Source organism: Watersipora subatra, chromosome 2, assembly GCF_963576615.1.
Source record: "Watersipora subatra chromosome 2, tzWatSuba1.1, whole genome shotgun sequence".
NCBI classification, from domain to species: domain Eukaryota; kingdom Metazoa; phylum Bryozoa; class Gymnolaemata; order Cheilostomatida; family Watersiporidae; genus Watersipora; species Watersipora subatra.
Genome location: NC_088709.1, coordinates 72,261,755 through 72,275,307, shown reverse-complemented (window position 1 = coordinate 72,275,307; position 13,553 = coordinate 72,261,755). Strand labels below are relative to the sequence as shown.

Genomic DNA, 13,553 nt, shown 5'->3' with positions numbered 1-13,553 from the left:
CATTACGAAGATCATCAAGAAAAAGTTCGGTAGTAAAGCGGTTATTCGAATCCAAGGAAAATTATATGGAAGGAGATGAGAAAATTACGTCACCTATTGCAACAGTTTTTAAAACCGAGGAAATGCAAGAACCATGGAAATGGATTGATCTAAAAGTTTTGGATATTCCAGCTTCGTTAGAAGTAATACAAGCAAATAAGTCTGAAGAAAATGACAATTGTGAGATTGCGTTGCAATTCTTCGTTGAACGTAAGGGAGAGCGTGTGGTATTATGTTCGATCATCAAACCTCAAAAGTATAACATTCCTTCATCATTTCAATGGTTGACACCAGCTCTCATGATATTGGATCGAAGTGAGATTTACATGAACTCTAAGTCTTCATCAGGATTAAAACTTTTCAGAATTGACGGAGCATGCAATCTGAAGGAATTCAGAGAGAAATTAAACAAAGATTATAAACTCTGTATATCAAGACAGTAATGAGTTAAGGAAATGATATTATGATTAAATTTTATATAGTTTATTTGATGATATATCATAGGGATTTAAACTTACTATCAATGGATATGTTATTGAATAAAAGTTTTGTATATAAAAATGCTAAAACATAATATAAAAAAGACTATTGAATTTCATTCAATCCCAATTTTCTTCTTCTTCTTTCATTGTCGAATGAGAATGAACTGTCTACAATCAAAACATACATTATTTTTAGTGAGATATAGTAAAAGTAAGACATACAATCAGATTAGATGTACATATACTTATTATCTGTACTTTAATAACACTCCTGATGATCTCTTACTACACTTTATAATAATTGTACATATACTTATTCTCTGTACTTTATTAACACTCCTGATGATCTCTGACAGCACTTTATAATAATTGTACATATACTTATTCTCTGTACTTTATTAACACTCTTGATGATCTTTTACAGCACTTTATAATAATTGTACATATACTTATTCTCTGTACTTTATTAATACTCCTGATGATCTCTTACAGCACTTTATAATAATTGTACACATACTTATTCTCAGTACTTTATTAACACTCCTGATGATCTTTTACAGCACTTTAGAATAATTGTACACATACTTATTCTCTGTACTTTATTAACACTCTTGATGATCTCTTACTACACTTTATAATAATTGTACACATACTTATTCTCTGTATTTTATTAACACTCTTGATGGACTTTTACTACACTTTATAATAATTGTACACATACTTATTCTCTGTACTTTTTTACCACACCTGATGATCTCTTACAGCACTTTATAATAATTGTACATATACTTATTCTCAGTACTTTATTAACACTCTTGATGATCTCTTACAGCACTTTATAATAATTGTACACATACTTATTCTCAGTACTTTATTAACACTCCTAATGATCTCTTACAGTACTTTATAATAATTGTACATATACTTATTCTCTGTACTTTATTAACACTCTTGATGATCTCTTACAGCACTTTATAATAATTGTACACATACTTATTCTCAGTACTTTATTAACACTCTTGATGATCTCTTACAGCACTTTATAATAATTGTACACATACTTATTCTCAGTACTTTATTAACACTCTTGATGATCTTTTACAGCACTTTATAATAATTGTACACATACTTATTCTCTGTATTTTATTAACACTCTTGATGGTCTTTTACTACACTTTATAATAATTGTACACATACTTATTCTCTGTACTTTTTTACCACACCTGATGATCTCTTACACCAATTTAGAATAATTGTACACATACTTATTCTCTGTACTTTATTAACACTCTTGATGATCTCTTACTACACTTTATAATAATTGTACACATACTTATTCTCTGTATTTTATTAACACTCTTGATGGACTTTTACTACACTTTATAATAATTGTACACATACTTATTCTCTGTACTTTTTTACCACACCTGATGATCTCTTACAGCACTTTATAATAATTGTACATATACTTATTCTCAGTACTTTATTAACACTCTTGATGATCTCTTACAGCACTTTATAATAATTGTACATATACTTATTCTCAGTACTTTATTAACACTCTTGATGATCTCTTACAGCACTTTATAATAATTGTACACATACTTATTCTCAGTACTTTATTAACACTCCTAATGATCTCTTACAGTACTTTATAATAATTGTACATATACTTATTCTCTGTACTTTATTAACACTCTTGATGATCTCTTACAGCACTTTATAATAATTGTACACATACTTATTCTCAGTACTTTATTAACACTCCTGATGATCTCTTAATACACTTTATAATAATTGTACATATACTTATTCTCTGTACTTTATTAACACTCTTGATGATCTCTTACTACACTTTATAATAATTGTACATATACTTATTCTCAGTACTTTATTAACACTCCTGATGATCTCTTACAGCACTTTATAATAATTGTACATATACTTATTCTCAGTACTTTATTAACACTCTTGATGATCTCTTACAGCACTTTATAATAATTGTACATATACTTATTCTCTGTACTTTATTAACACTCCTGATGATCTCTTACAGCACTTTATAATAATTGTACATATACTTATTCTCTGTACTTTATTAACACTCTTGATGATCTCTTAATACACTTTATAATAATTGTACATATACTTATTCTCTGTACTTTATTAACACTCTTGATGATCTCTTACTACACTTTATAATAATTGTACATATACTTATTCTCAGTACTTTATTAACACTCCTGATGATCTCTTACAGCACTTTATAATAATTGTACATATACTTATTCTCAGTACTTTATTAACACTCTTGATGATCTCTTACAGCACTTTATAATAATTGTACATATACTTAATATCTGTACTTTATTAACACTCTTGATGAACTCTTACAGCACTTTATAATAATTGTACATATACTTATTATCTGTACTTTGTTAACACACCTGATGATCTCTTACAACACTTTATAATAATTGTACATATACTTATTCTCTGTACTTTATTAACACTCTTGATGATCTCTTACAGCACTTTATAATAATTGTACAGATACTTAATATCTGTACTTTATTAACACTCTTGATGAACTCTTACAGAACTTTATAATAATTGTACATATACTTATTATCTGTACTTTAATAGCACTCCTGATGATCTCTTACTACACTTTATAATAATTGTACATATACTTATTCTCTGTACTTTATTAACAATCCTGATGATCTCTGACAGCACTTTATAATAATTGTACATATACTTATTCTCTGTACTTTATTAACACTCTTGATGATCTCTTACAGCACTTTATAATAATTGTACATATACTTATTCTCTGTACTTTATTAATACTCCTGATGTTCTCTTACAACACTTTATAATAATTGTACACATACTTATTCTCAGTACTTTATTAACACTCCTGATGATCTTTTACAGCACTTTAGAATAATTGTACACATACTTATTCTCTGTACTTTATTAACACTCTTGATGATCTCTTACTACACTTTATAATAATTGTACACATACTTATTCTCTGTATTTTATTAACACTCTTGATGGTCTTTTACTACACTTTACAATAATTGTACACATACTTATTATCTGTACTTTTTTACCACACCTGATGATCTCTTACAGCACTTTATAATAATTGTACATATACCTATTCTCAGTACTTTATTAACACTCTTGATGATCTCTTACAGCACTTTATAATAATTGTACATATACTTATTCTCTGTATTTTATTAACACTCTTGATGGTCTTTTACTACACTTTATAATAATTGTACACATACTTATTATCTGTACTTTTTTACCACACCTGATGATCTCTTACAGCACTTTATAATAATTGTACATATACTTATTCTCAGTACTTTATTAACACTCTTGATGATCTCTTACAGCACTTTATAATAATTGTACATATACTTATTCTCTGTACTTTATTAACACTCTTGATGAACTCTTACAGAACTTTATAATAATTGTACATATACTTATTATCTGTACTTTAATAACACTCCTGATGATCTCTTACTACACTTTATAATAATTGTACATATACTTATTCTCTGTACTTTATTAACAATCCTGATGATCTCTGACAGCACTTTATAATAATTGTACATATACTTATTCTCTGTACTTTATTAACACTCTTGATGATCTCTTACAGCACTTTATAATAATTGTACATATACTTATTCTCTGTACTTTATTAATACTCCTGATGTTCTCTTGCAGCACTTTATAATAATTGTACACATACTTATTCTCAGTACTTTATTAACACTCCTGATGATCTTTTACAGCACTTTAGAATAATTGATAAAAGCTACTGAAGATACAATAAACAAAGCTAGGATTGTGCCAGTTTCATGTTGATATACAAGTGAGCAGTGATTATAAATGTATATATAATATTAAAATGTGAGTAAGATAAAAACTACTAAAGATACAATAAGCAAAACTAGGATTGTGCTAGGCCATGTTGATATACAAGTGAGCAATGATTATAAATGTATATATAATAATAAAATGTGAGTAAGATAAAAGCTAGGGTTGTGCTAGTCCATGTTAATGTACAAGTGAGCAGTGATTATAAATGTATATATAATAATAAAATGTGAGTAAGATAAAAGCTACTCAAGATAGAATAAACAAAGCTAGGATTGTGCTAGTCCGTGTTAATATACAAGTGAGCAGTGATTATAAATGTATATATAATAATAAAATGTGAGTAAGATAAAAGTTACTGAAGATACAATAAACAGAGCTAGGATTGTGCTAGTCTATGTTAATATACAAGTGAGCAGCGAATATAAATGAATATATAATAATAAAACGTGAGTAAGATAAAAGATACTGAAGATACAATAAAACAAAGATAGGATTGTGCTAGACCCTGTTGATGTACAAGTGAGCAATGATTTTAAATGTATATATAATAAAATGTGAGTAAGATAAAAGCTACTGAAGATACAATAAACAAAGTTAGGATTGTGCTTGGCCATGTTAATATACAAGTGAGCAGTGATTATAAATGTATATATAATAAAAAAATGTGAGTAAGATAAAATCTACTAAAGATACAATAAGCAAAACTAGGATTGTGCTAGGCCATGCTGATATACAAGTGAGCAATGATTATAAATGTATATATAATAATAAAATGTGAGTAAGATAAAAGCTACTGAAGATACAATCAAAGCTAGGATTGTACTAGTCCATGATGATATACAAGGGAGCAGTGATTATAAATATATATAATAATAAAATGTGAGTAAGATAAAAGCTACTGAAGATACAATAAACAAAAACTAGGATTGTACTAGTCTATGTTGGTGTACAAGTGAGCAATGATTATAAATGTATATATAATAATAAAATGTGAGTAAGATAAAAGCGACTGAAGATACAATAAACAAAGCTAGGACTGTGCTAGTCCATGTTAATATACAAGTGAGCAGTGATTATAATTATATATAATAATAAAATGTATTATTATATATACTCACATTACTCACTCTCATTTTATTATTATATATATATTTATAATCACTGCTCACTTGTATATTAACATGGACTAGTACAGTCCTAGCTTTGTTTATTGTATCTTCAGTAGCTTTTATCTTACTCTCATTTTATTATTATATATACATTTATAATCATTGCCCACTTGTACATCAACATAGACTAGTACAATCCTGCTTTGATTATTGTATCTTCAGTAGCTTTTATCTTACTCACGATTTATTATATATATATATTTATAATCACTGCTCCCTTGTATATCAACATGGACTAGCACAATCCTAGCTTTGTTTATTGTATCTTCAGTAGCTTTTATCTTACTCACATTTTATTATTATATATACATTTATAATCACTGCTCACTTGTATATTAACTCTTTCGCTACCACGTTAATTGTTGACCAAACGATTATTCTGCCCAAGTTAATTCAAACGGATTTTCTAAAAAATCCGATATACCGTTAGTATTTAAGCAATATCTCAAAAAATGAAAACATATATCGTTTTACTTTTAAATGTATCTTATTCAGAACAAAATTCTCCACAAGATAGGTGTAAAATTGTTTAGCAACTCTTACTCTCACAAAATTCCTGACGCTTTTCTTTGCGTTGAACAAACTCGGTGTGTTTCTTATTGTCATGACGATAACGGTCTGGTTTTACCGTTTTTGAAAAAATAATTAGAAATGGAAATGTTGAACCAAAAATTTAGTTGCACGTCATTGGCAACAAGGTTGTTTCATTGGAAACAATTATTTCAACAACATGTGGAGATTACTGTCTTCTCTTTGCAATATTTTGGAGCAGAGGATGTTCAATAGAAGATTTTCTAACAGTTATGCTAAAAATTTCTGAAACAGATACACGAGATCATGTAGTTCGAAAAACTATACTAGATAGATATGATTGGAATGGAAAAATTAGTAAAAGTCTTAATAACGAAGAAAATGAAGGTGTTGACAATGTACATATTCAAGGAACTTCCCAAATTGTTAAATTACTAGAAGATCTGACATAAATTTTTTTCTATATTTTACAATTGAATATACATATATACTTTATATCGAAATAAAGTTGGTAACAAATACAACCGAATATTATTTACCTTTTTTGTTGAATATGTGTGTAGTTAATGCTGTAGAACGTATATTATGAATAACGTACAATAGTACATGTGAATAAGGAATACAATACAAGAGCATTAGAAAAACGTGTAACGCATCCTCGAGGATAAAAACAGAACTGCGTGCGCATGCACTAACCGGAAACGGCAAAGCCAATGATTCAATAACGTAACATTTTTGATATAAGTTTTATATATTGATATACTCACACTGAGTTGGAGCTATCCTCAAAATAATCCACATATTAATCCATGTATGCCCCTTTACTAGTTCATCATCTTCATCTATTTACTGGTCGAGAAACTGTTATGGAATGGTTAAGCCAAACCAAACAGGAGAATTCCATAGGTAAACCTAGGAAAACAATCAAGTCGAATGCCAAGGCGCTTGTCCACACAACAGCCCCTGAAAACAGCGACACTCAACGAACTTAATCGCGAGTAGCCGGCTAACAGAATTCTAGCTGAAGCATACAAGTCTTATGGTATCAACACTCGATCGACCCAAATTCTCAAATATAAGTAGGTATCAAGAGATGGTTAATGAGGCAGAATATTCCATCAGATTATGCAACGCTTATATAGTGAATTGAAGAATGATGGGTGTGTCCAAAGGAATTAATGAAGCGAAAATAGTAAACAGATTTTCGCGAAATTGAATTTCGCGAAATTACACATTATATATATTATATAGTCAACTTTCGCGAAAGTGAATTTCGCGAAAGTGAATTTCGCGAAATTGGATTTCGCGAAATTGGATTTCGCGAAATTACACATATATATTATATAGTCAACTTTCGCGAAATTGAATTTCGCGAAAGTGAATTTCGCGAAATTGGATTTCGCGAAATTACACATATATATTATATAGTCAACTTTCGCGAAATTCAATTTCGCGAAAGTGAATTTCGCGAAATTGGATTTCGCGAAATTGGATTTCGCGAAATTACACATATATATTATATAGTCAACTTTCGCGAAATTGAATTTCGCGAAAGTGAATTTCGCGAAAACTGTTTATATATATCATTAGATCACAAAATTATTGATCCGCGACAACACTTCTACTTGTTATAAAACCTTCGAGCGAATATGCCTTTTCAATTCAGTTCATAACTTCACAATGAGTACCAGAGACAACAGAAAAAGGAAATTTCAAGAACGATTACAATGTGTAGATAAATGTGTGAAGCGATGGGGTTACTGCTCTCATGGAATGGAAATAAGCGATCGGAAGCGAAAAGCTTGTCGATTTCTCTTACGTGAAAAGTTCTATCAAGATCTCAACGAAAGATTACGGTTTACAGTAAGTACTACAAATTCAATCTAGATGTTATGTAGGAATGATACAATGAATCTTCTCTTCTGAGTAGTAACTATGTGTTCTAGGCTGATTGTATTCATTGCAATTGCAAACTCCAATATCTTAGCAAAGTGTATGTTATATCCCTACTCAGATTAAAACATATTATTTTAACTGAATATCCTCCTCTGTCTGTGTGTCCTAGTCTGACTATGTGATGTAACATATTTGTTTTTCTTATTGTCTGTATGTCCTACTCTAGCTGATTGCATATCCTATTCTGTCTGCATTACATCTTGCATATCATTCTATGATTCGATGACTAATGCAATTGAAATTTACAATTTAAGTTGGAGTCCATTGTGAATGTAGAGTCTACTATCTCAGCAAGGATATAGTAAACCATCCTGACTGTAATCATTGCAATTGCAGGCTCCCGTATCTCAACAGGAAGATTCCATTCAGAAAAAGGATGGATCTTCTTCTTCTTCAGTAAGTATTACATTATATTTGATTTTTAGTTTGAATGAATGATCTAATCTGATTGTATGTCTTACTTTTACTATATCTCACTAAAAATAATGTATGTTTTGATTGTAGACAGTTCATTCTCATTCGACAATGAAAGAAGAAGAAGAAAATTGGGATTGAATGAAATTCAATAGTCTTTTTTATATTATGTTTTAGCATTTTTATATACAAAACCTTTATTCAATAACATATCCATTGATAGTAAGTTTAAATCCCTATTATATATCATCAAATAAACTATATAAAATTTAATCATAATATCATTTCCTTAACTCATTACTGTCTTGATATACAGAGTTTATAATCTTTGTTTTAATTTCTCTCTGAATTCCTTCAGATTGCATGCTCCATCAATTCTGAAAAGTTTTAATCCTGATGAAGACTTAGAGGCGATAGATAATTTCAGAATTTATGAAGTTTACAATCAAAATGAATATTCGTTCGCAGACACATCATTCTCATTCGGGATCGGAAAAAAGAAAATACATACAAGCTCCGACGATCTCGAAATCCATCCGCCACCGTCCGTCAACCCGTCGCCACCGAGCTCTCCGTCAATCCCCGAAACGGCACGGAAGAGCGACCTCTACCGGACGCCAACGAAATCCGATAATCCCAAATACAACCGCGAATCGTCTCGCGGCCCGACTCACCACTCGGCCACCGACACCACCACCACCGCGACGTCACCAACCAACTCACACCATTACTCACTCGCACCACGAATCACACAGATCGCCATGACTCACACCATGACTCAACACCGCCTAGCTCCGCCCCCCAACTGTCAATCAAACAGATCCTGATGTGATGTCACTTCCTGCTCCCTAAGCTCCGCCTAGTGTGTGTAGATCTGCTCTCACTATACTACTTTTGTTATTCTATCGTATTTTTTTAATTATGTATCAATATGTTGTTGATTAATTAACATTAATATCAAAAGACGAATTTTTTAGCGGAGTTCTGCATGATCATACTATGTTTGCATAAATTTATTGATGTGTGCTATTTATTTTTGGCACTGTTGTGAGGTAATGAAATACAAAATAATTTAGTTTGTTTTAATGCATTTACAACTTTTTGGATAAAAATGTTAGGTAAACCAGTTGTTCTAGTACCTACCATTATGTCCCTTTTTGCCATGACCATAACCAGTCAGCCAACATCCACATTTGCAAACTATATTTGTTGTGCAACAAATAAAATGCTATGAATTTTTGTACTTTGTGAAAAAGTAGCCAGTTTACAGATAAGTTCCAAAGATAGACTACAATCATCGAAATCAAACCATCATTTTTTGTGGATTTTTATTCACAAACAACTTCTTGGTAATTCAATTCATAATTTGTTTGTTTTTCTTTCACATCACAAAACACTTTGATTTCATGCCTGATAAAAACCTGCCTATAAAAGCTCGGCTGGCAGCCATCAGTTGTGCATTTTATGGCAAACTTTGGTGTAAGGAGACTTAACTTTTATAGTGTGTACAAATTTTACCAAAGAATTCATTAATTTTGGACACAGATCAACGAGGAAACAACTCCAAGTTCAAAACTACCTCTAACGAAATTAAAAATATATCCACGATAGGAGGCAAAAATGTTCCGCCTCCTATTATCAATTTGCTATACACATTTTAAATAATTTTTATATATACGAAGGCCTCTTATTAGGGGGCCTCCCATCCTACATATTTTGAGTATATATATATATATATATATATATATATATATATATATATATATATATATATATATATATATATATATAGATGGCATACTATTTGGTCTCTTAACATCGACCAACTTCAAGACTATCCCTCTAAATCTACCCAAAGAAATTTTCATGTCGAATACATCACATATTGTTTTTTTCCAATATGAGCCTCTTGGTAGTGGAAATATACAAAAATACCCCAGCTAACTGTAAACCAGCTAGCATTTAAACTTAAACAAAATTCTCATTGAGAAAATCACAAAAATCAACCAGTTAGTGCGACTGTATGGCAGTTAGTGTTAACTAAATAAGGATCATATAAACCGTTGGAAACATGGCTTTGTACTGACTTAAATATGAATTTACCTAAAACTCTTTTAAAGTTTTATCAGAAAGTATCTGTGCTTTTTAACTCTGGGCATTTTTTATGTTTGAGATGATCTGATTATCATGATGCTTCAAGATTAAAATCAATAAAACTTGATTGTGATTAAAATGCACAGAAAGAAAATGATGTCGCTAGTTGTTATTGTTGCGAGAGTTTATATCCATTTTTGCATTCAAGTTGCAGCATTATGTGACTCTATTTTGTTGGTCTCCATTCAATTATAGACATCATAATTGCCTTTTTGCTTAATTTAAACTTGTTAATCATTATCAAGTTTTATCAATTCGAATCTAGAAACATCTTGGTAATCAGAACACTACAAAACATCAAAGATAATTGCAACTGATAGATAAATATCGGTAAGTTTTGATAAAAATTTTTAAGCTTGTTAAGGTAACTCGCAAGTTAATCTTTAAAGTCAAAATGCATTAATAAATCTATGGTATTGTTTTTTTCAAAATAGCATTTCCTTTCCTGAAAAATATTTGTATGTTGAAAAATAATTGTTGCGAATTTCTACCAACATGTAATAGACTGAATAATATTACCGATATCTGGCTAATATTACTAATATCTGGATTATTTGATAAGTATGCTGTTTTAATTTCTCTCATTAATCTATGGAAAACGTTGAATACAATCTTTGTAATAATGTAATAGAAAGATTTTAAGATTTTCTGCCAAATTTTATATCTTTAGCAAAAAACTATGTACATCACAATTTTTCAACGACAGTTCTACTTAGTGCTTTCTATCACAACTAAAATGAATTGGTAAATTAAAACTGTAAGTTTTCTCAAAACAATAGGGACCACATACACTCATAGCTCACTCTTACCTGCTGGTGGTAAAACCAGATCATTGTACAAATGAGAAGTTTTATTCTTTCTTTGATCTAGAGAAATGAAAAATTGCAGATTAATATTCAGTTTTTTGCGTCTTTGTGTCTATTTTAACATAATAATATATCTTCTCATTACTGTGATTTTCACTCTTGTTAAATTAGACATAATAAGGTTATAATATGTTTTAGGGTTGCTCTTCTTCGTTGAGATATAAGAAATGTGTTTAATAAGAGTAAATTTCAGTTGACTCTCTCCTCCAATGTCTTTGCACATTGATTTAGAGTTAGTCATAAATCTAAATGAATTGTATATTTTATTAAAACCAACAGCAACTCATGACAATATAAAAGAATCGTTCAACTGCATTAACTTTCATAAAATTATTCTATTTAAAGTTCAGTTTATTTCTAAAAAGCCAATTTTTTGCCAGTTTTTAAAAATCTGAGCGCAAGCTTGTCAACTTTCTACTTGAAACAAATTTTGATTGACTGATATTGTTGATGATAAATTAAAATCATAAGTTTAACTGGTTTTATCAATTATTTACATTGAAAACAGCTTTAATTTTATAAATATGAATATATTAGTGTAATGTGTGTTGTTATCAACACTCTTCTACTGTTTTAGGTCAACTTAAAACAGCTTCAATGGAAAACAGTGACCTGATCATTTTCGCAAGCTTTAAAAAAGATAATTTGCAAATAAGCAGCAACAAAGAAAAAGGGTAACTGACCAAATATGTTCTATTAATATTAATCCGTTTCAAATAGATGCATAATTGTATTTTTGTTAGCACGATCTTAACCTATTCCTACCTGCAGGTGGTAAGGCCAGATCACTATACATATGTGAAGCTGTGTTCTTTCTCTCATCTAGAAAAATAATTCATACAGGTTATATTATAGTCTCTGAATCTAGCTTAGCGAGTTATTTTTTGCTTGATATCTAATCAAAAACTCACCTTACCAGCAACTAACTACATAATGTACAATGTATATATGTACTTAATAATATTTACCTGGTCTTTCATATTCATATGTCTGCATGTCTACAACTGTGTCATATTCAGTTGGTGATTGTTCAGTAGAGGTACGGTAGTCAGCGTGTTTAGCAGCTGTTTTCCTGTTAATTAAAACTTGACCATTTTTAGGCAGCCAACCCTAGCATTATTAGATTAGTAAAGACTAAACTCTGAGTATTTGAGCTGCACACTTTACTTTCTTTAATTCATATCAACTTCTCACAACATAGAAGTCCAAAAGCTGCAATTGCAGTTATACAGTTTGTATTCACAACATAAAAACTCAACTATACTGCTTTGTTTGCTAAAATCAATGGCAGAAATTAATAGGTTTTTTAATAAATGCACAGAATATGTTGGTAATACAAGAAACTCAAATAGTTTTTTAGCATCTTAATTCTTTCTGTCTAATAACTGTGAAATAGAATCTAAACTTGCTGGTACATTTATGTTAAAACGCTGAATATTGTGCTGTGTTCTAAAAATCAAAATTGAAAACCCTAGCAAAGTTTTCCCAATTTAAAAATATTACCTTTATAAAACATTTTTGTCAAAACATACCATTTTGTGTTCAAATAGGCTAGGTTAAAAAAGAAAAAATTACAGTAAATTGTAGTAAATAACAAGATTCAGGTCTCCTTAAAATAAAGGCAATTTTTACAGATTCGCATCATTTCATTCCCACATATATAAGATATGGATATCATAGCACAAGTAAAGCTCTGCTCATTTGGCAGCATGATCATAACAACTTGAAAATTTTATTTTTGTATTTCAAAGCTAAAATGAGGCTTTTTTAAACATTCCTACCTTTTCCTAGCTTGTATGAGTCGAAGTAGAAACAGTGTCACTGGAATAGTGAGCACAACTCCAAGTATAAATGATCCTGATGTGAGGCCAACGATCAAAGCAAGAGAATATCCATAATTCAGACCTAAAATAAGGTGATGCTGTTATTTAATTCGAAAACAGTGTACTTGAAGTTTAATTTAGGCTTTTCAACTTTAGATGCAAGTTCATTTAAATATCTATACTTTAGTTATCAATTTATACCAAAAT

The 13,553-nt window shown here is 30.0% G+C and overlaps 1 long non-coding RNA gene across 1 annotated transcript; it reads right to left on the bottom strand.

Moving 5' to 3' along the window:
• Nucleotides 1-500: 500 nt before the first annotated feature.
• Nucleotides 501-6,808, bottom strand: LOC137388877 (uncharacterized). The gene is made up of 2 exons (XR_010978041.1): nucleotides 6,673-6,808; nucleotides 501-689 (listed from the first exon to the last, which is right to left on the bottom strand). It is a non-coding gene; the product is annotated as an uncharacterized lncRNA (long non-coding RNA).
• Nucleotides 6,809-13,553: the final 6,745 nt, after the last annotated feature.